General features: G+C 38.4%; 1 long non-coding RNA gene across 2 annotated transcripts; it reads right to left on the bottom strand.

Moving 5' to 3' along the window:
- Window positions 1-17,341: 17,341 nt before the first annotated feature.
- Window positions 17,342-21,336, bottom strand: LOC107789818 (uncharacterized). 2 transcript variants are annotated; one of them, XR_001648914.2, is made up of 4 exons: window positions 20,988-21,336; window positions 18,156-20,545; window positions 17,898-18,075; window positions 17,342-17,814 (listed from the first exon to the last, which is right to left on the bottom strand). It is a non-coding gene; the product is annotated as an uncharacterized LOC107789818 (long non-coding RNA). The 2 variants fall into 2 exon arrangements; XR_001648915.2 differs by having other exon boundaries at window positions 18,156-18,319; window positions 20,988-21,308.
- Between the last annotated feature and the right edge of the window lie 696 nt (window positions 21,337-22,032).

Below are 22,032 nucleotides of genomic sequence, written 5' to 3'. Positions count from 1 at the left end.
ACTCTGAGACAGTCACAGTACCCTGGTGCAAATGCTCAAACTCTGCGCCATGCATCCCTGAGGCTCTGAGGAACATACTCTCTTAGGAACAAATCTGAAAACTAAGTCCAAATCAGTGAAGCAGCCTCATCCGGACTGTCTAACTCATAGGTGCGCCACCACTCATAGGCAGCTCCTCGAAGCTAGAAAGTAGTGAAGGAAACCCCACTCAATCCTGATATACCCATGGTACGGAGAATGCGGTAACTCTCATCTAGAAATACCAGAGCATCCTCTAATGCTAGACCGCTAAATACATGAAGCTTGTACCTCTTGAACCTCTCAAGCCTCAGCTGCTCCTCCTTGGAAGCCGCTGCCCTACCCTCGGGCTGAATTGGTACTGCAGGCGGTATAGGAATAAGCTTAAGGACCTGCTCAACATGCACTCGCTGTTCAGGAGTGTGGGCGGCGAGAGTCTTTGCTCCTCCCCCGGCCTGAGACGTAGCTACAGCAAGGGGAAGCAACTCTGCCTGAGCCAAAGTGGTGTACATGCTCATGAACTGTGCTAGAGTCTCCTGAAGTGCTGGAGTAGTAGTAGTAGTAGGCGTATCAGGTGCATGGACTCCCGGCTGGAACTGCTGGTGTACCTTGGTGGCAGTCTCGTGCAGGTGCTCTGGCTGCACCACATGCGCGTCCTCGGCCTCTACCCCGGCCCCGGCCTCTAACGGCTGCAGTAAGGGGCGCGGGTGCCTGATCATCTCGGTAGTGCGTGTCCTCACCGTTTGTGAGAGAATACAAGACAGAATTTTAGAATTGTGACATCAAATCTCGCACGACAAGGAAATCAAATGAAGTGAAATTTTCCTAACAGTTACATAGCCTCTCGTAGATAAGTACAGACGTCTCTGTACCGATCAGCAAGACTCTAATAAATCGGTTTGTGATTCATGACTCCTATGAACCTAGAACTCTGATACAAACTTATCACGGCCCTCGTTCACCCTCCGTGAACCATCGTGATGACACCTAGTCTCTACGCCTAGGTAAGCCTAAAATGTAGAAAATAAACCAAATTTGTGGAAGAAAACAATTTAAAACAGAAATAGAGTAATAAAACAGCGTTTAAAAGTGCCGCTCGGCTTACACAATATTAACTCTTAAAACCAATGCATTTTTTCAAAACCCAGAAACCCATGAATCACAAGCTAAAAGATACATAAGAAGCTCTAACTCCAGAAATGTCTAACCTAAAAGGGGAGTACTGAAGGGCTATATTATTACAGAAAGATAGAAAGGGACTCCTCGGTCTGTAGATGAGGCAGATATACCTTGAAGTCTCTACAGAAGCGCCTCGCCTCAAGGATGATAAGACAGAGTGAAAGTACCTGGATCTGCACATGAAAAATATGTGCAGAAGGGGCATGAGTACACCACAGTGGTACTCAGTAAGTGCAGAGCCTAACCTCGATCGGGTAGTGACGAGGAAGGTCAGGGGCCTACTGAGGTTAAATAAAATATAAGGTATAATAGTGTAGAATAAGACAGTATAATTAAGTGCAATAGTAAGAAATAACATAGAATAGAAAGAACAACAACAACTAGAACAGAGACAAAATAATCACAGAAAGGAAATACAACTCAACACAGAGATAACAACCAGGGTACCTTCCAGGATACCGTCCTGTAGTCCCAATTATATCTATCTAGTGGATCTCCCGGGATACCGTCCATAGTCCATCATATGTATTCGAAGGATCTCCCGGGATCCCGTCCCGCAGTCCAACTATCAGTGCGCGGGGATCTACTGGAATCCCGATCTGTAGTCCCAAATATAAATATCCAGTACTTGGGGAATCTACCGGGTGCAATCCCATAGTTTCATAAAACTGTGCAAGGGGATCTACCAGAATCCCACATCCGTAGTCCCAATATAAATACCCAGTACTGGGGAATCTACCGGGTGCAGTCCCGTAGTTCCAAATAACTGTGCAGGGGGATCTACTGGAATCCCACATCCGTAGTCCCAAATAAAAAGACAAGGGGGATCTACCAGAATCCCACATCCGTAGTTCCAATGTAAATACACAGCAACAACAGAAAAATATTCAGAAATGGCTAATTTCATATCAGGGCAAGCAAGTAATTCTAGTCTAGCATGCTGCATATAATTCAAATAAAGCAGTTTGAGCAAATAGAGCAATTAAATCACTTGGACATGCTTTTTTAAGCTAACAACATGTTTAATAGTGCAAGTAATAAAAATAGGAAAGGAAACATACTAGTAATTACTTAATGAAAACCGGATTTCCAACAATCAGCACAAGTACGCACCCGTCACCTCACTTACAAGGCATTTCAATTACCAAATATACCAAATCCTAAGGGGAAAGCCCCACACAAGGTTAGGCAAGCCACTTACCTCGAACCGACTCGAAACCACGCTCTTGCCATGGGTACTCGACTATAAATGTCTCAAATCTATTCAATTCAATTACATAATGTAAATAACACTTCAAGTAACTGATTCTACAATTAAATTCTAAACTAATAGGCGAAATTAGGTAAAATGACCAAAATGCCCCTCGGACCCATGTCTCGAAATCGGGTAATATTTATATCTTCAGGAACCTAGTACTCTCCCGAGTCTAAACATAACAAGAACACTAAAATTAAAGTTTAATTGACCCCTCAAATACCCATGTTAAGGTCTCTTAATCTCAAGTCCTAATTACCCATTTTTACCTAATTTCTCACCACCAATTAGGTCTTTAATCACATATAAACGAGTTATGAAGTCAAAAATGTTACCTCCAAGTGATTCCTCTTGAATCCCTCTTCAATCCTTTTTTAAAAAGCTTCAAAATCGATCACAAATGGAGGAACTTAGGCTCAAAATCACGGAATAGGCCTTTTAAATCATTCTGCCAGGCATTTAAATCCTTCTTCGCGAACGCGATCAAAGCCTCGCATTCGCGAAGCACAAGTTGACGTTGACCATTTTCCTTCTTCGCGAACGCATCCCCTTCTTCGTGAATGCGAAGGCTCAGCTTCCCAGCCCATCGCGAACGCGGCTCCCTTCTCGCGAACACGTAGTTCAAAGACCCCAGCCCTTAGCGAACGCGGGACCTCCCTCGCGAATGCGAAGGCCAAACCTTCAGCTCCATATACTAAACCCTTCGCGAATGCGAGGTTCCACTCGCGAACGTGAAGAACAACTGGTATGCAACACACATAGCAGTTTTCTGCAACTTCAAATATCATGAAATGGTCCGATTGACCACCCGAAACTCACCCGAGGCCCCCGGTACCTCAACCAAATATACCAACATATCCCATAACCTCATTCAAACTTGTTCCAACCTTCGAAACACTCAAAACAACATTAAAATACCAAATTTGCATCGAATTCAAGCCGAAGAATTCCAAAATCTTCTAAATTACGCTTTTGATCAAAAGGTCTATCAAACCTCGTCCGAATGACCTGAAATTTTGCACACACGTCACATTAAACACTATGGAGATACTCCAATTTCCATAATTCCATTCTGACCGTCGGATCAAAATCTCACTATCGAACCAGAAACTTCCAAAATTCAACTTGCGGCATTTCAAGCCTAAATTAGCTACGGACCTCCAAAACACAATCCGAACACGCTCCTAAGCCCGAAATCACCCAACGGAGCTAACAGAACCATCGGATTTTCATTCCGAGGCCATCTTCACATTGTTCTGACTACGGTCAACTTTCCAACACTTAAGCTCTCATTTAGAGATTAGGTGTCCCAACACTCTCCGAAACTCGAAACCGAACATTCCGGCAAATCAAAATAGTAGAAATAAACTTGGAGAAAGCAGTTAATAGGGGATCAAGGTATTAATTCTTAAGACGACCGGCCGGATCGTCACATGTCAATATCAGGAGTTTCAGTTGGTCCAATATCCATATAATTATATTATATTCTAATTAATTGGTGACACTTAAAATAGCACCAATTAGGTAAATATAGGGAATTGGGTAGAAATATTTTTTAAACTTATCTAGCATAGATTCAACAACAGAAGCATATCCTTCTTTCTTCTTCAAATTATATAGTAAAAGAAAAATTTCAGCAATATGAACTAAACCATTTGCAATAGTAGGTTAATAATCTCCAGAAAACTCAAGTGTAGCCACATAAAATTTTTGTAAAAATTGTACAACATCATGAATGATATCCCAAGTTCTAGATGTTAGCAAACGGCTAGGATCAGTACAATGAGAATTAGCAACTTCAGTTATAGGTTTTCTTTATTTTTAACAACATCTTAAGAATAAATAAGTATAATTCCACCTAGTAACTATTTCTTCAGGCATGAGTCTTGGTTTTAGTCCATAGTGTACACATTTTTTCTTAAATGCATTTAACCTAGAACTTATATTATTTCCTTGAATTACACCAACAACTCTCCTAACTAAAGTAATTTCATCTCTAAATAATTCAAGGCCACTCTTCACAATCAAGTTATAAACATGACATGCACATCTAACATGAAATATTTTAGGAAGTGGTGGGTGTAGATGCGATTTTAATATTGTAATAGCAGCATCGTTGTTAGAAGCATTATCAAATGACATATAAACTACTTTTTCTGCAAGATTATAAAATATAGCAACTTCATGGATAGTATTACTTATAAATGCACCAGTATGACTTTGATCTTCATCATATTTAAAAGCAATAATATGTTTTTGCATACAAAAATTATCATATATCCAATGGCATGTAACAGTCAAATAATCATTTCCATTTACAGCACGACCAATATTAGAAGTAAGAGAAACTCTACAAAGAAGACTTGCGAACAAATAACGTATATATGTATGATATTGTCCAAAAAGCCTAAAGATATCAGCTCTACAAGTACTTCTAGGAATACCTTTAAACATAGAGTTATAAATTCTTTGAATATAAGTAACAAGATACGATGAAGAAGCAAAACTAAAAGGTAAACAACCTAAAGCAATCATTTTAGTTAATTCTTCCCGATCTTTCTTAATATCGTATTTATCAATTAACCCCCAGTACTCGGGTTAAGTTTTTGTTGCCCAGATTCCTCATCTACTCCACAATCAAGAGGGTGTTTGTCTTCCATATGCCTACGAAGTTGCCCCGTTCCCCCTCCCTTACCGGGCTCATGTTTATAATGTTCATTAGAAATTTTACATTTTACATAATTTTTTTGATCTTCTAGTCTTTCAAAAAACATCCAACACTTACTTCTTAATCGTCGATTCTTCTTAATAGGGAGAGGAGGCCTACTTGTTCCACCCCTAATATTTTGAGTTTGACTAGCATTACCAGGTGTAGGTGGTGGTGTTTTAAGATTATCGGGTGATTGAATATCATCTAAAATATCATCTAAATCATTATCTATACCGAAATTTTCTTGCATTCACTCATAATCTACATTTAAATTTTCAGGTGAACTTTCAGAAATATGTGTAAAGCTACTAGAAGAACCAACACCACCTCTTGATCTTTTGGAAGTTTTCTTACTACCACATCTACTAGTGCACGCTTTTTTGGCTGCTCTAAATAAATTCATTATGTAAATTAAATTAATAATTCTAAATAATAAAATAAGTGTACACCAAATAAGAGAAAGAGATGGAATGAGTGTACCGGGATTTCGGATGCCGCATTAATTTTTATATCAAAAATCAAACTTCAATTGATAGACCGAAACTTGATAGTTGATACTTGATAGTACTTGATACCACACTTCACTTGAATACTTGATATTTGATAATAATAATTTTGTAATGGCTAAACTAAATAATTGATGAAACTTAAAATAATAAATAATTGAAATTTTGAGATTTGAGAGTTTAAGAATAATAATATGAAGAGAGAATTAGAGTAGTAAGAGAGTGAATTGTGAGGAAAAATAAAGAAGAATGGGGGCTATTTCTAGGTTTTAAAAAGTTGAAAATGTAATTTTTCAATTATTAGGGGTGGGAGGGCTATATTTTTTAATGGGGGAGGCCGAAATGGCCATTTCTGCAAAATCTGGCCGTTCCCCAACGGTCATTTCTCAATTTCACCATTGTCAACAATCCAAATAATTCAAAAAAAAAATATTTCTCAATGGTAATCGGGCTGATAACGAGCTGTAACCCATTAACAACCCGTTAACGGGTCACAAGCTTAGCGGGTACGGTGCACCGTTATCCAAAACATATTCGTCCAAAACCCGCCCCCAACAACCCATCTCAGCCCGCACAATAAGCAACAATAACGGGCTGAACCGGGCTGAACCGGGTTGAAGCGGGTTGAAAACGGGTCAGCCCGGCCCGATTAACACCTATAGTTTCAGACACACCCACATAATCTCCAGCCAGACTTCCCTCAACAGCTATTGATAGCATATTTTCTATAGCCTCTTGTTCTTGTAACTCCAACATAAACTCAGACGGTATAGGAAGAGCATTACCTGTAGAATCGACAGCATTCAAATCAAGTCCTTGGGTAGTCATTGCCTATTCATCACTATTAAGACCTACACCTTGTTGTATCTCAGAACTTTCTTCCACTAGTAGACTAGAAATTTCCTGATTTTCTTCTCCCTCCACTGTATCTTCTTCGATCATTTTTTCGGCGAGGCAGAAGGAGAGTTTGCAGCTACAAATTTCTTGGGAGTCGAGGTTTTACGACTTCGATGAGAACCAGTATTCGACTAGGTTAGAGAGGACACAGTAGGTGGTTGTGACTCTACCTTAGGGTTTGGACAGGGTGACGTAGGGATTGTAGACTCTAGCACTGGTGCTTCAACGGGTGAAGATGTAGTGGAGACGACGCTTGGAACATTCTGGGTTTCTATATTTTCACACATGGTGGAGTTTAGTGAGAATTGATGAAAGAAGAGAGTGTTTGGTTTGAAAAAAGGGATTTTTGGTTTGTGATGTGAACAGTTATGAAAGTGACCATGAGTGGATTTATTTAAAAGGATAAGGGACTGGTTAGGAACGGGTATCAATTTTGGCTAGACGGGTCATTTCATAATGGGTAAGATGCTTGGGTTCTAACAAAAAGAAAAGAGAGAAACTGACATTTTAATGATGTGGCACCATTTTAGCCGTTAAAAAGTTATGGATGAGAGTACAAAGGAACTACTAACCTGTGTCAAAGGAACCAGGTTCCTTGACAAATGTTGTAAATATGAACTTCATCCGTTGGACCAAAGTGCGATACCATTAGCTACTTGTTTGCTCTGTAATCGTCATGTGTGTCAACCTACAACAGTACAGAGATGAGTAAGACTTTGCCAGAAAATACTTTTTAGCCATTTTACTTGTTCATTTCTTTCATAGCCAATCATCGAGGGTGTCACGACCCTAACCCCGAACCCGGTCGTGATGGCGCCTCTTGTGAAGACAAGGTCAGCCAACTAAATCCAATTCACTTGTTAAAGCAGTTAAACAATATAACAGCAGTCTAAATCATGATTTAATGATAATAAGTAGCGGAAATACAACCCAACACCGCCCTTACTGGGATGTCACAAGTCATGAGCATCTATAGCCATAATACAAGTCTACTAAAGTCATAAACTACTACAAGTGTTTGAAAGGGACAGAAATGAAAGAGGAGTAGAGACACGGGGCTGCGGATTTCAACAGTTACCTCGTAATCTCCAAAAGGCCCGCTTGGAACTGGAGGAAATCAGCACTCCGGAGCGGAACCAGCTACGCCTGAATCTGCACACAGGGGTGCAGGGAGCAAAGTGAGTACTCCAACTCAGTGAGTAGAAAATGTAAATAACAACTGAGAGTAAGAAAACACGTAATGCATAAGGCATTCTATAATGAAGCAGTAAGATCATTTAAAACATTAAAAATAGTAAAAAGTTAAGTAAAATCCTCTTTCAACAAGTAAACATGTAATTGACAGTCAATTATGAAAAGTAAACACATAAAGGTTCGCCCATCGGGCACAGTATCACCACATCCGCCCCTCGGGCAACATCTCAGAACAATAACAGCCCCTCGGGCTCAATCTCACATCACAATGGGTACCCACGCTCTCTGGGGGCGTGCAGACTCCTGGAAGGGCCCCTTATGACCCAAGCAGAATAACAAGTCATCTCGTGGCATCAAACTAGGCCTCGGCCTCATATCAATCAATCCACCTCGTGGCGTATATATCTCAAGCCCTCGGCCTCAAATCAGTATCAGTGTTTCCTCACAACTAGGCCTTCGGCCTTACTTAGTCAAAAATACTCACAATCCCCTCGGGCAATAGTAAAACAGTGTTTCTCAACCCAAACATTATTTAAAATATCATTTAAATCTTAAAATTGAGAAAACATGGATGAGTATGAAAACAATGGAAAATAACATGACTGAGTTCAAGTATAAAGTCAAAACAATGAGGAAATAGTAATGTAAATCCCCGAAGGGTTCAAATAGTTGGCACTAGGCCCAAATATGGCATTCAGCCCAAATAATGATGATAGCAATTAGTTTTCAATCAAATGCGCGGTAAAATCATCAATTGGGATAGACCAAGTCATAATCCCCAATAGTGCACGACCCCACGCTCGTCATCAAGCGTGTGCCTCACCTCAATATAGCACTACGATGTGCAATCCGGGGTTTCAAACCCTCAGAGCATCATTTACAATCATTACTCACCTCGAACCGGCTAAATCTCTGGCTCAAGACGCCTTTGCCCCTCGAATCGGTCTCCACGCACGTCGAATCTATCCAAAATCAGAACGAGGACATCAAAATATGCTAAGGGAACAAAGCCCAAGCGATAACAATCAATAAATGGCACAAATCCCGAAATTAGTAAAACCCGAGCCCTGGGCCCACTTCTCAAAACTCGGAAATTTTTACATCATTAGATTCCTTATCTCCCCACGAGTTCATACATGTCAAAAGTTCTCAAATCCGACCCCAAATGGTCCTCCAAATTCCCAATCAAAAGTCCAATTTCTCAAGCCCTAGTTCTTCAATTTTAGGCTTAGTTTTCATGATTTTCTAGGTAGATTTCACAATAGAATCGAGTGTTAAGTCCAAAATTCTTACTTCCAAACGTTTCCCATTGAATCCCTCTTTAATATCCTTCAAAAAGCTCTAAAAACGATCAACTATAGAGGAAAATAGATCCACTTTCGCGGACAAGACAACCTTTTAAACATTCTACCTAGGCATATTTTCTTCTTCGCGAACGCGGTCAGACCCTCGCGTTCGCGAAGCACAATACTAACTTTGACCAAAAATCCTCTTACGCGAACGCGATACAACCATCATGAACGCGATGCTTTACCCAGGCAACCCTTCACGAACACGTTCAGCCCATCGCGAATGCGATGAGTTAAATCCACTGAAGCTCAGCCTCACCATTCCTTCTACGCGAACGCGACATCTAACCTGCGAACGCGATGAACAACCTCACAGCCCTTCGCGAACGCGTCACCTGTATCCCGAACGCGAAGGCTAAACCTTCACCTCCCTCAGCAGACTCTTCGCGAACGCGAGGGTCCTCTTGCGAACGCGAAGACCAAAATGTCTGCAACTGGTGGAACTGTTTTTCTGCAATTTTCCAAACTCCAAAATGGTCTGATTGACCACCCGAAACTCACCCGAGGCCCACGGAATCTCAACCAAAAGTACCAACATATCCTATAACCTTATCCAAACTTGTTCCAATCATCAAAACACCTCAAAAAACATCAAATCACCCAAAACACATCGGATTCAAGCCTAAGTTTCTAAAATCTTCCGAAATACGCTTTTGATCAAAAACCAAACCAAACCACGTCCGAATGACCTAAAATTTTGCACACACATCCCAAATAACATAATGAAGCTATTTCAACTCTCGTAATTCCATTCCAACTAGGGGTGGACATAATACTGACCGAACCAAAAAAATTGGCTAAACCGTGAATTTCAGTTTTTCAGTCGGTGCACGGTTTTCAAATTATTAATTTTTGGTTTTTTGGTACAATTTACAATTTTTGTATTTCGGTTTTCGGTTAAACCGAAAAACCAAAATTCAGTGAGAAGAAGTGTCGGAACATGAGAAGAAGCCACTACAGAACAGTAGTATTTTTTTTCAAATTGCACTGTACGCTCTTTGCGAGGATTTTAAACTAAAAGACGAAGCAATATCGTTCCTACTTCCAAGGTTATATACTGGTTTACCATTTCTATGTGATTGAATTTCAAGATAGTATTATGATAATTTTCTACTTTTTTAGTTTAATTCCCTTGGGCCCCTGTGTTGCATCTTCTTCTTTCGTGTGTGTATTTATGCCATAGCAACTCCAAAAAATGCAGAGCAGCAATTCCATTGATTTGGTCAAAATGCATTATGCGTAAGTTAGAAATGGAATTGTTTTCCAGTTAGGTAGTGTCATAGGCACGAGCAGCTGCTACTAGAGATAGGCAGTTAGAAATGGAATTGTTTTCCAGTTAGGCAGTTAGAAATTAGAATGAATTCTTTTCTTAAAGTCAGCATTTCCAGAGAAGCATAAAATTATTTTGAACCTTTTAAAATCGAAAATAACCGAACCGAACTTTGAAAAAACCATACTGAACCGTAAATATTTTGGTTTGATTTGGTTATTAATATTACAAAACCAAAAACCGATAAGCCGAACCGTACTTTCATAATAACCGATCGAACTGACCAACGCCCACCCTTAATTCCGACCCCTATATCAAAATCTCACCTATCAACCAGAAATCACCAAAATATCAACTTCGCCAATTCAAGCCTAAATCTACTACGGACCTCCAAAATTCATTTCGATTGTGCTTCTAAGCCACAAATAACCTCCTGAAGCTAACCGAACCATCGGAACTCACATCTGAGCCATCTAACACATAAGTCAACATTCGGTTGACTTTTTCAACTTAAACTCACTTTAAAGAGACTAAGTGTCTCAAACCTTGCCAAATCCTTTCCGAACTCGATCCGACCAATCCGATACCACATAACACGGATAATTAAAGCATAACAAAGCAAAAATAGGGAAAACGGAGCGGCAACTCATGAGACGCCTAGCCAGGTCGTCACAGAGGGACCAGGTCCCTAGCTTGATTTTATCAACCCTAGTGCCAAGCAGTTCTTTTCAAAGTGCTCTCTGCTCAGTGCTTTGGTGAAGATATCTGCAGTTTGATCTTCTGTGCTACAAAATTTCATGCAGATGAGCCCTTTTTAAACATTGTCTCTGAGGAAGTGATGTCGCACATCAATGTGCTTTGTTCTCTTATGTTGAACCGGATTCTTAGCCATGTTGAGAGCACTGGTGTTGTCACATAGTAAGGGCACGCAGTCAGAAAATACACCAAAAACTTCTAGATACTACTTGATCCACAACAAGAGGCAGCCGCCACATATTTAGCTTCTGCAGTTGAAAGAGCCACTGAGTTTTATTTTCTTGTGCCTTATGAGATCAGACATGAACCCAGAAAATGTGCCATGCCAGAAGTGTTTTTCCTATCCACCAGGTAACCAGCATAATCAGCATTAGCATACCCGATTAAATCAAAATTATCTCCTAAGGGATAGTAGAGAACCAGGTCCTGCGTCCCTTTGAGATACCTCAGGATTCTCTTGGCAGCCTTCAGATGATATTCCTTTGGATTAGATTGAAACCTGACACAAAGTCCCACACAAAAAACAATATCTGGTCTTCTTGCTGTGAGATACATGAGTGACCCGATGATAACTCTATACATGGTCTCATTCATAGAAGAACCAGGTTCAGCAATGTCCAGATGAGTGGCTGTGGCAATGGGAGTATCAATGTTTTTTTATCCTTCCATATCGAATCTCTTCAGAAGCTCTTTGATGTACTTCTGCTGACTTATCATTGCCCCCTTAGGAGTTTGCTTCACTTGTAAACCCAAGAAGAAATTCAATTCCTCCATTATGCTCATTTCAAACTCACTTCCCATGAGTTTTGCAAATTCCTCACATAGAGAATCATTTGTTGCTCCGAAGATGATGTCATCAACATAAACTTGCATAATGAGCAGGTTCCTTCCTCTTTTCTTCAAAAATAAGGTGCTATCAATTTTTCCTCTTATAAATCCATTTTCTAGAAGAAATTTGGACAGTCTTTCATACCAAGCATGGGGGGCCTGCTTTAGCCCATATAATGCCTTATCAAGTTTAAAAACATGCTCAAGATGCTCATGACTCTCAAATCCATGAGGTTGCTTGAAGAAAACTTCTTCTTTTAGAAAACCGTTCAGAAATGCACTTTTGACATCTATTTGGAACAATTTGAATTCCGTATGAGATGCAAAGGCAATAAGGATTCTGATGGCCTCCATTCAAGCAACTGAAGCAAAAGTTTCATCATAGTTAATCTCTTATTCCTGATTGTATCCTTGAACCACTAGCCTTGCCTTGTTTCTTGTTGTGTTTACAAACTCATCAAGTTTGTTACTGAATACCCACATGGTCCCTATAACAATTCGGTCAGCAGGTCGTGGAACCAGGTGCCATACACTATTCCTCTCAAATTGATGGAGTTCTTCTTGCATAGCCGTAATGTAATTAGCATCTTTCAATGCTTCCTTGATATTTTTGGGTTCAATTTGAGAAAGAAAAGATGAGAAGGCAAGTGAGTTTCTTGTCTTTAATCTGGTTTGAATTCCTGAGTCAAGAGGAGTGATCACATTTTTAAGAGGGTGTGAACTTTTGTGCTTCCAGTTAGACACTTGAATCTCATTGTGAGAAGGTCCAGGTATTTCTGAATGTGATCCTTGGTTGTCGTGAGTTCTGCTTCTCAGCTCAGCATGTGGGGTGCCTTGGACAACATCGACAACTCTGTTCTCAGCTTCAGTTGTTGTTATTGAGGGACCAAGTTCCTCCCCATCAGTTGGAGATATAACTGCACCATCCTCATTTGATTCCTTGACATGGCTCATCATATCAGCCTTTCCATTTGCCATGTCAATGACTTCACCAGGAACACTTGACTGTTCTCCATCCTAATCACTCTTATCAGGTGAATCTTTCCCACATAAGTTGTGAGATTCATCAAAGATCACATGTATAATTTCCTCAACACATTGAGTTTTTTTTGTTGTATACTTTGTAGGCTTTTCTTTGCGATGAATAGCCTAGAAAGATTCCTCCATCACTTTTGGCATTAAATTTTCCAAGTGCTTCCTTGCTATTGTTGAGGGCAAAATATTTCTAGCCAAATGTCCTTAAATGTGTTAACTTGGGCTTCCTCCTATTCAGCAGTTCATATTTTGTTTAGAATGGACTTGATCATGCACCTGTTCACCAAGTAGCATGCAGTGTTGACGACTTCTGCCCAGAAACTTTTTGCAATGCCACTGTCAATTAAAATTGTTGTTGCATGTCTTCAAGAGTCCTATTCTTCCTCTCCACAACATCATTTTGCTGAGGTGTTCTTGGAGCTGGAAAAAATTATGAGTAATGCCATTTTTAGCACAAAATTCGTCGAATTTGGCATTGTCAAATTCTGTGTCGTGATCAGACCTAATACATACTACATTATGGCTCATCTTCACCTGGATCTTCTTCACAAATGTAGTAAATACTTGAAAAGTTTCATCCTGGGGTTCTGAGAAACGGAGTCCAGGTGAATTTGGAATAGTCGTCCACTATAACAAAGATGTACTTCTTTCCTCCTCTACTTAGCACCCTCATAAGTCCACATAGATCTATATGAAGGAGATCAAGTGGCCTTGAGGTACTAACTTCCTTTTTGGGCTTGAAAGAGGATCTGACTTACTTTCTTTTTACACATAAATCACACACCTTGTGATCCTTGAAGCTTGACTTGGGCAGGCCACGAACTAGGTCCTTCTTGACCAATTTGTTCAGCAACGTAAAACTTGCATGACCCAGTCTTCTATGCCATAGTTCAACATCATCATCAACAACACTTAAACAGCTGAGATCCCCATTTTGCAAGGATTCAAAGTTAGCAACATAGATATTTTTGTATCTTTTAGCCACCAAAACCACTTCACCAGTCAGAAGATTTGTGAGTGTGCATATTTTTGACACAAAATTCCACTTTGTTTACCTTATCACAAATTTGGAAAACACTCAGCAAGCTGTACTTCAATCCATTCACATAGTACATATTTTCAATTGAGTGAGTGAGAGAGAGACACCCCAATCCTTCTAACTCCCAGAATGTATCTCTTTTTGTTGTTTCTAAAGGACACACTCCCTCCTTGTAGGGCGTTGAGTGAAAGGAAATCATTTGTGCTTCCAGTCATGTGTTTCGAGCAGCGACTATCCATGTACCATTATTGGTTGCTCCCTTTCACTGCTCCCTTCACAAGGAAATCAAGGGTTAGACTTAGGAACCCAAACAAGTTTGGGTCCCTTGTAGTGAGGAAAGGGGTGAATCAGGACTCTTTTGGTCCAAGCAGGCATCACACGTTTTTTATAAGAGGGACCAGGTTCTGTAGTAGTAGTTACCTTTTTAGCAAAAACTTTATTTTTCTGTTGCGACTAAAATCTAGTCTTACCTGTTTCCTTAAAGTGCCCGGTGTTACCACAGTGAGTGCAGAGCCAGTTATCAGGTACAATAATGTACTTGCTATGAGGGTTGTAAGGAGTCTTTTCTCTTTGGAACCTGATTCCTCGCCTGTTTTCCCCATTGTTTGTATACATGACAGTGATAGCATCAGAGGACCAGGTCCGCTTAAGTTATTTTTCAAAATCACTCTTAACTCTTCCTAGATCTTCCTGAAGTTGTTTGTTTTTCTCAAGTTCGGTCACAAACTAAATTTCACTGATTTTAGCTTATCTTCCAACCTAAGATGTGCCTCATTTGAAACTTCCTTTCCCTTTTGAATAATCTCATGTCTACCTTCTCCTTTTAGTTCCTCAACTGTTTTCTTTAGATCCACAACTACTGCTAATAAGTCATCTCTCTCATGTTCTACTTCTCCTAGTTCCATAGTTAATGCATTTTTATTATTTATAAGACTATGATAAGCATCAATTAAAATATTTGTCAAAGACATAAGTTTTTTTGGAGAGTAAGACTTCAGATTTCTTTGAACATTTAGAAAGTTTACCTCATCATCATCATCATCTTAATCATCATCAAAATTTGCCACCAGGGGAAAGATAGAGTCATACTCAGCTGCTTCACTTTTTACTGTCATCATAGAGCTGTCACCTTGATCATCATCCTCTCTAGATTCGCTGGAAGAGTCTCTCCATGCAGCAAGAGCTTGTTTCACAATGTTGTCAGAGACATCTTTTCTCTTGAATCGTTTGTCAAGAATCGGGTTCCTCTTAGCTGCTTTTTTTGTGTTGTGTTTGTACCGATTTTGCTTAAGGAGAGGGCAATCCTTGATGAAGTATCTCGAATTGCCGCACTTATGACATAGGTCATAACCTCTTGGCTTGCTGGAGCTTCCCTTTTTTGGAATACTTCCATTTCTGCGAACCATTTTCTAAAATCTTTTTGTTAGGTAAGTCATATCAGCATCCTCACCATCTGAGTCATTATTGTCTGTCTTGAGGACCAGGTTCTTCTCCCTTTTGGGCTCTCTTCTCTCATTATCCTTCTTCTTCTTCATTTCGTAAGTCTTCATATTGCCAATGAGTTCATCAATGGTCAGATTTTGCAGATCCGTTGCCTCTGTAATAGCATTTACTTTGCTTTCCCAGGAACCAGGTAATACACTAAGTATTTTCCTGACAAGTTTGTTCCAGGGAATGATTTCTCCCAGAGAGTGAAGCTCATTGATGATAGATGTGAAGCGACTGTGCATATCCTGAATGAACTTGTCATCCTTCATCCTGAAGAGCTCATACTCTATGGTTAGCATATCAATCTTCGATTGTTTGACTTGAGTTGTCCCTTCATGAGCTATTTGGAGAGCTTCTCAGATCTCCTTAGCAGATTGACATGCTAAAATCCTTTTGTATTTATCTGGTCCAATACCACAGACGAGGATTTTTTTTGCTCGAAAGTTCTTCTCTATAGCCTTGCAGTCAGCATTGTTGTATTCCTTTCTTGTTTTGGGAACTGTCACTACTGGGTCACCAATGGTCTTCGTAGGGACGAAGGGCCCATCACATATAACGTCCCAGAGCTCTGAATCTTCAGCCATGATGAAATCATGCATCCTTATCTTCCACCATCCATAGTATTGGCCGTTGAACCTTGGTGGTCTGTAGGTACACTGACCCTCTTCAAAATTTAGTGGAGCAACCATGAGGATCCTTTCTAGGTGTTAGGCTAATAGAAAGAACCTCCTCTGATACCACTTGATAGAAATTAAGATTCCACCAAACTATATAGAGAACCAGGTTCTCTATTAGTTCTCACAGAACACACACACATTGTAGTAAGTAAATGACACAATGGAGTTTTACGTGGAAAACTCCCAGCTCACTGGATTAAAAACCATGACCTACCCTTGTAGGATTTCAACTTCAGTACTGAGCAAACTTTAGATTACAACCTATTGTAACCTAGGAATTAACTCGTTAATCTCTCACTAACTTGTAACAACTCTATTACAAGCTCTTTTGTAATAACTCTATTACAAAGCTTACAACTCGACTGACTCTAGCCAAGACACAAATACACGAATTATGATTCTACAAAAATTTTCTACACAATGCTTCTAACTAAGCTAAGTAGAAATTACAAGTAAAGTAATTTAACAAAGGTGCAACACAACTAAGGACATGTAATAACTCACTACAGGGAACTGGTCCTTTGTTATGTTGTTCTTTATTCTTGATGCCCTTGAGAATCACTTGCATGATTGATTGCTCACTTGAGAGAATGCTTGATTGATTCTTGAATGTTCAAGAGTGATGTTTTGCCTTTGCTTCAATGTTAATATTACATAGGTGACATCACTTGAATGATGCAAGCATGTTTGGTACAAGTACATTCCCCATAAAGTTGAATGTTGCACTGTTTGCCCTGTTGCATGTGCAGGCAACAACTTTACAACTGTCGGGTGGTTGACTGGTACAATCACCAAAGGGAACTGGTATCCATCTGTTCCCTCTGCTGTTTCTCTGAATATGAAGATGCTGTTTCTCTGAATATGAAGAGTTGAACCATGTCCCCAGCTTGAGACTTGTTATTCTTAAGTACTTGAGGATGTGTAACATGTTCCTCATCTGGTTCTTATCATTAAGTTTGTTACATCATCAAAACATAACAGGGATGCATATAACCTATCAAATATATATGTTGGCAGATATGTTCCAAATTTTTGTTGTTCTAGTTGCTCTTTTTATGGGTTTAATCAGTTCATACAACATAGATTATCCTGCCATTTCATAATGTACAAAGACAAGAAAATAACTGGAGGCATTCATGATGAATCATGACTCAAAATAACTGTAATTCATTAACAAATAAGTGTTACTTGTTCATCTGCATTCACAGTGCAACAATATAGTGAGTAAATGTTTTAACAAAAAACTATAACTACCATAAACGTCCACTACCTCCAACAATTGCTGCTTTAAATACATTCCAAAACACATAAACAACTTCCAATTTTAAAGACACTACAATAAAAGTTAGACTGCCAACAAAAAACATATTTAAGATGGGATCTTGGAGGGAGATTTTTCCTTGACTTTGCCCTTATTTGAATTCCAACTGCCCTTATCTAGTAGTGATGCAATGCATAGCACTTTGAACTTGGAGTTTTGTTTGAGTTATAGATGTCTTGCCTTTCCATTTAAGCCATTTGGTTGGTTGGTAACCAATGTCACCAGTCACATGTGCTGAATTGATCACAGTAGTAGATGATGTTTTAACTGTTCTGCTATCAGGCAGCCCTTGCTAAACAGGCATAAACACTTACATTAGCACAAGATGTTATTCTAACTTAACAAAAATAATGAACTTAAAATTAAGACACTTACATTAACACTAGTATATCCACTTTGTAAAACAAATAGACTATGTACCACAAACACTTGGTTTCTTGTAACCACTTCTGGCTGCTTTAAATTTACTTTTATTGCTTGTACTTGGCATTTCAGAATCACCTCTATTTCTCTTCTTTGGATTTACAGTTGAAGATTGTTGTGATTCAGCAAACTAGTACATAAAATAGAACTTCAATTAGTGAGCTATAAGAATTACTAGAGGCATATATAACTTAAAAGTGAATACTTTACCTCTGGTGTAGTTTTAGCCTTTATTTTAGGATTGGAATTCTTTGGACAACTCCTCTTGTTACGATTGACTTCCTTGCAGATTGAGCAGGTTATAGTTATGCCTCTTTTTGTTAACTTTCCAACTCTTTTTATTTCTCCAAACTCTTTTTCCTGTTCCTTTTGGCCTTCCAGACATTTTCACCAATTTAGGAAAATCAACGTTTGGACTATTAGTTTTTGGCCACATTGCCATGTATGACACATGTTGAATGAAGTGTCAATATGCCTTGAGGTATGTCTCTTTGTTGTACCAACTTGAGATTCCCTCTGATGCATCTTGTCTCATATAATGCATTGCTTCTATAACATGTGCACATGGGATCCCTTTTAAATCTCATGCTCTACAACTACACTTTTCAGCTTCTAAGTGTACAATATATTTTTTGTTTACTTCTTTTGACACTTCAAATCCTTTATCTCCATTCCAATCTATTGTGACCTATATTGATTTCTCCGTATTGATATTGAACACCATCATTGCCATTGGAGATATCTCATTCACCCATGTCTTAGCAAATGCCCTGGACTTACTCACCCTAATCATCACATTAACTTTAATTTCTTCCAACATTGTAATAATAGTCTTGTTCCCATGACCTAAGATCCAAGCATTAAAGTTTTCTGCCATATTATTGTCTACACTATCATATTTGAAGAAGGTTTGAAAGTATGTTTTGCACCATCTTTTCTTATTGTATCTGATTAAGTCTTCAACAATCCTATTCCCTAACTGAGCTAGACCATCTAGCTTTCTCTTAAGATCTGCCTCATGAGTAGCCCTAACACAACCCCAGAATCTTTTTCTTCTTTCTATCCCTCTCCATTTCTGCGCCAATTTGCTAAAATGTGCCTAACACACATCCTATGCGCACAATCAGGTAGTATTTCATCAACTGAAGATATCAATCCCTATTATTCAAGGACAAAGAACATGTAGTTGGAAACCTAAATAACAGTAATAAAATACAAATTTAATATAAAACTATAGGCGATAAAGACTTAGCTTTTGCATGTCACTAATGATAGTGGTCTAAGAACCATCTCCCATATGAATGTCTTTAAGATACACTGCTAGATATTTTGAGTTACAAAGAAAGTTGGCTTTGGTCCTATGATATTTGTGTCTTGAATTATTGGTCTTCACTGTGAAGTTTTCACTTCTTCCTTCCTTGCTAGCAAATATGAACTATGGCCAACCACCTTTACATATAACCCTTACTCTAATAGGCTCATTCACATACTTGTATAACTCAACTCCCTTCTTTAAAGCATAATTTGTTAATATTGTCCTAAATTCAACCACATTTTCAAATACCAAACCCAACTGCCAAATCACAACCTTGCATGTTGGATCATAAATCACCTTGTTAGTCTTTCTTCTAGCACTTAACTGTCCTCTTTCACCTTCATCATCAAATACAGGTTCAGGCTCTTCATCAGAATTAAAGGAATCATAATCAGAATTGTCATAGTATGACTCATCTCCTAGTAATTTACCATTCAAACTTCTCCTCTCTTGATCTATATCTTCAAAACTTTCATCCAGCCCCACTTCACTAGATAACCACTACCTTTTCCTTCTCACCTTTTCTGCTCCTCCTATTTTTTTTCTTGAATTGCTTCACATATTGCTTTCATAATCCTTAACTCCTCATGCACATCATTTTCATAGTCTATAGACTAGTCAGATTAAGCATCATAATTTCCTGCAATATCTTATTCAGAGTCTTTTTCACTTCCTACACATTGTATTACAATAGTTGGATCTTCACTTCCTACAGTTTGTTCTACATTAGCTGGGTCTTGTGCAGCTTCTTCTTCATCTATATCTGTCTAGTCTATTAAAGAATATCCATCTTCATTCACATTTGCAGCTTTATCTACATCTTGTTCCCCAACTCCAACATTTAAAGCAGCGGTAGATGGAGCAAGAAGAGAATCAGATTCCCTGATGCCTCTTTCAATGCTGATAGGTGCATTAAAAGGCTCACCCATTATACTCAAATTGGTATCTATACTTGTTAATTGACTACCAGACATACCAGTAAGACCCCCTTCCTCTATAATTGAGTCTTCACCTACATAAATGTCTATTATGACCCATCAGACAATAATAGTGAAAGATCATGTACGTCCCTATCATTTTTAGTTCAACCAAATTATCCCCCTTTATGGAACCACAAAGGTCTTTTTTTAACTTAGTAATTCCAAAACTCCTAGCTTAATCTGCCAGTTCAGGAATTGACAAATGATCCTCATCAACATTGAAAATATATTCTGTCCCACCCCCAATATAGACATGCCCCACCTCACTCACCATAAGTTAAAATATTTTAAAGCCATAAATTACCCTACATCCACAAACAATAACACCAGAAAATTTTACAGAAAAGCCCCAACTTAAAAAGAATACAACACGACAATATGAAACAAAGTTAAAGTATTTAAAAGAAAAGCACAACCTTTTAACAATAAAAAAGCACAATCCAATAATTAAAAACACAAATAAAGTATTTAACAAAGAAGCCTCAATTTTTAATTAGTAAAAAGGCACAAGCCAGCAATTTGAAACACCTATAAAGTATTTACAGACAAAGCCCTATTTTTTAAGGTTGTTACGATAAAAAACTAGTAGCCATGCATGCATGAGATGTAGAATTTCATTCTAAGTAACTTCAATTTCAAAAGCCTTAAGTCATTGTTTCTACAATCAAAACCCTAATATGTATAAACAATATTAAAAGCAGGTAAAATACACTAGAAATAAACCATTTTCAGTAAAGAATTACTTACCTAATTGGAATTTTAGACAACAATCTTCCTTGTAACAGAGATTAAATGCAAGCTTTCGATGTTCGTCGGTTGAAACAGACCCAAACAAACACCAATCGAAACCAAAAGCGAACAAGAATTCTTGATTACGGAAAAATTAGCAAACCCACTGAGATAACATATCGAAGAACCCAATACTATCAAAACCCTCTTTACCAGATAGTGAGAAGTGAGAGAGCCATTTGAGAGAGAAATGGATTAAGTTTAAGTGAGAGAACACCCTAGAATTTTGATATTAGGGAAATATATTTTATTAAATGGTGGAGCGAAAAATATTAAAATATCTATGTGGACATGTTTTTCCACCTTGTGCAGCACGTATATACCCGACTGAAGGACTACCTCATCAACGTTGGTATTAAAAGATGAAAAATCAAGTGTAGGGGGTATTTAGGATCTCGTACAGTTATTGGGAAAACTAAATAAAAGTTGTCAAGTGCAGAGGGGTCCCTAATATTTATGCCTTAGAGAAAATAATGCATGCATTAAATTTTGGTATAACTAATTTCGGATTTGGTACACTTTTTCAACCTATGTATTGATAATAATGTTAGTATTAAATCTACAACCTATTTGACATTATACTATGTATAATTAATACATAGCAAACTATGGTATTATAAATACCAAGACTATTAATGTATGCATTAGTATGGTTAAAGATAAAATTGTTCTTAAAGCCTCTTTAAAGTTAAAGAATATGGAGGACATTTTTGTAAACAAATAATTTTCTTAAATGATATGTAATGCATTTTAATTTTTAATATAACACACCAAATAGTGGATAAGAAATAATCTCTGCATGAGTAATTTTTGCATTGCTGACCCATGCATTACTAGTCCATGTATTACCAACATACCTTATTCAGTTATTCTTATACACCCTACCAAATGACCCATAATATCGTTAATGATGATGGTTGTTGATGCATAGCTACAGGGAATTAATAAAATAAGGTGATAAATCTACTGATGAGATAAAGCAAAGGGTTTAGCAAATATAAGT

The sequence above is a fragment of the Nicotiana tabacum genome, chromosome 20 (assembly GCF_000715075.1).
Source record: "Nicotiana tabacum cultivar K326 chromosome 20, ASM71507v2, whole genome shotgun sequence".
Taxonomy (NCBI): Eukaryota; Viridiplantae; Streptophyta; class Magnoliopsida; order Solanales; family Solanaceae; genus Nicotiana; species Nicotiana tabacum.
Note: the sequence above shows the minus strand (reverse complement) of the source record. Positions and strands in the feature narration are given on the sequence as shown.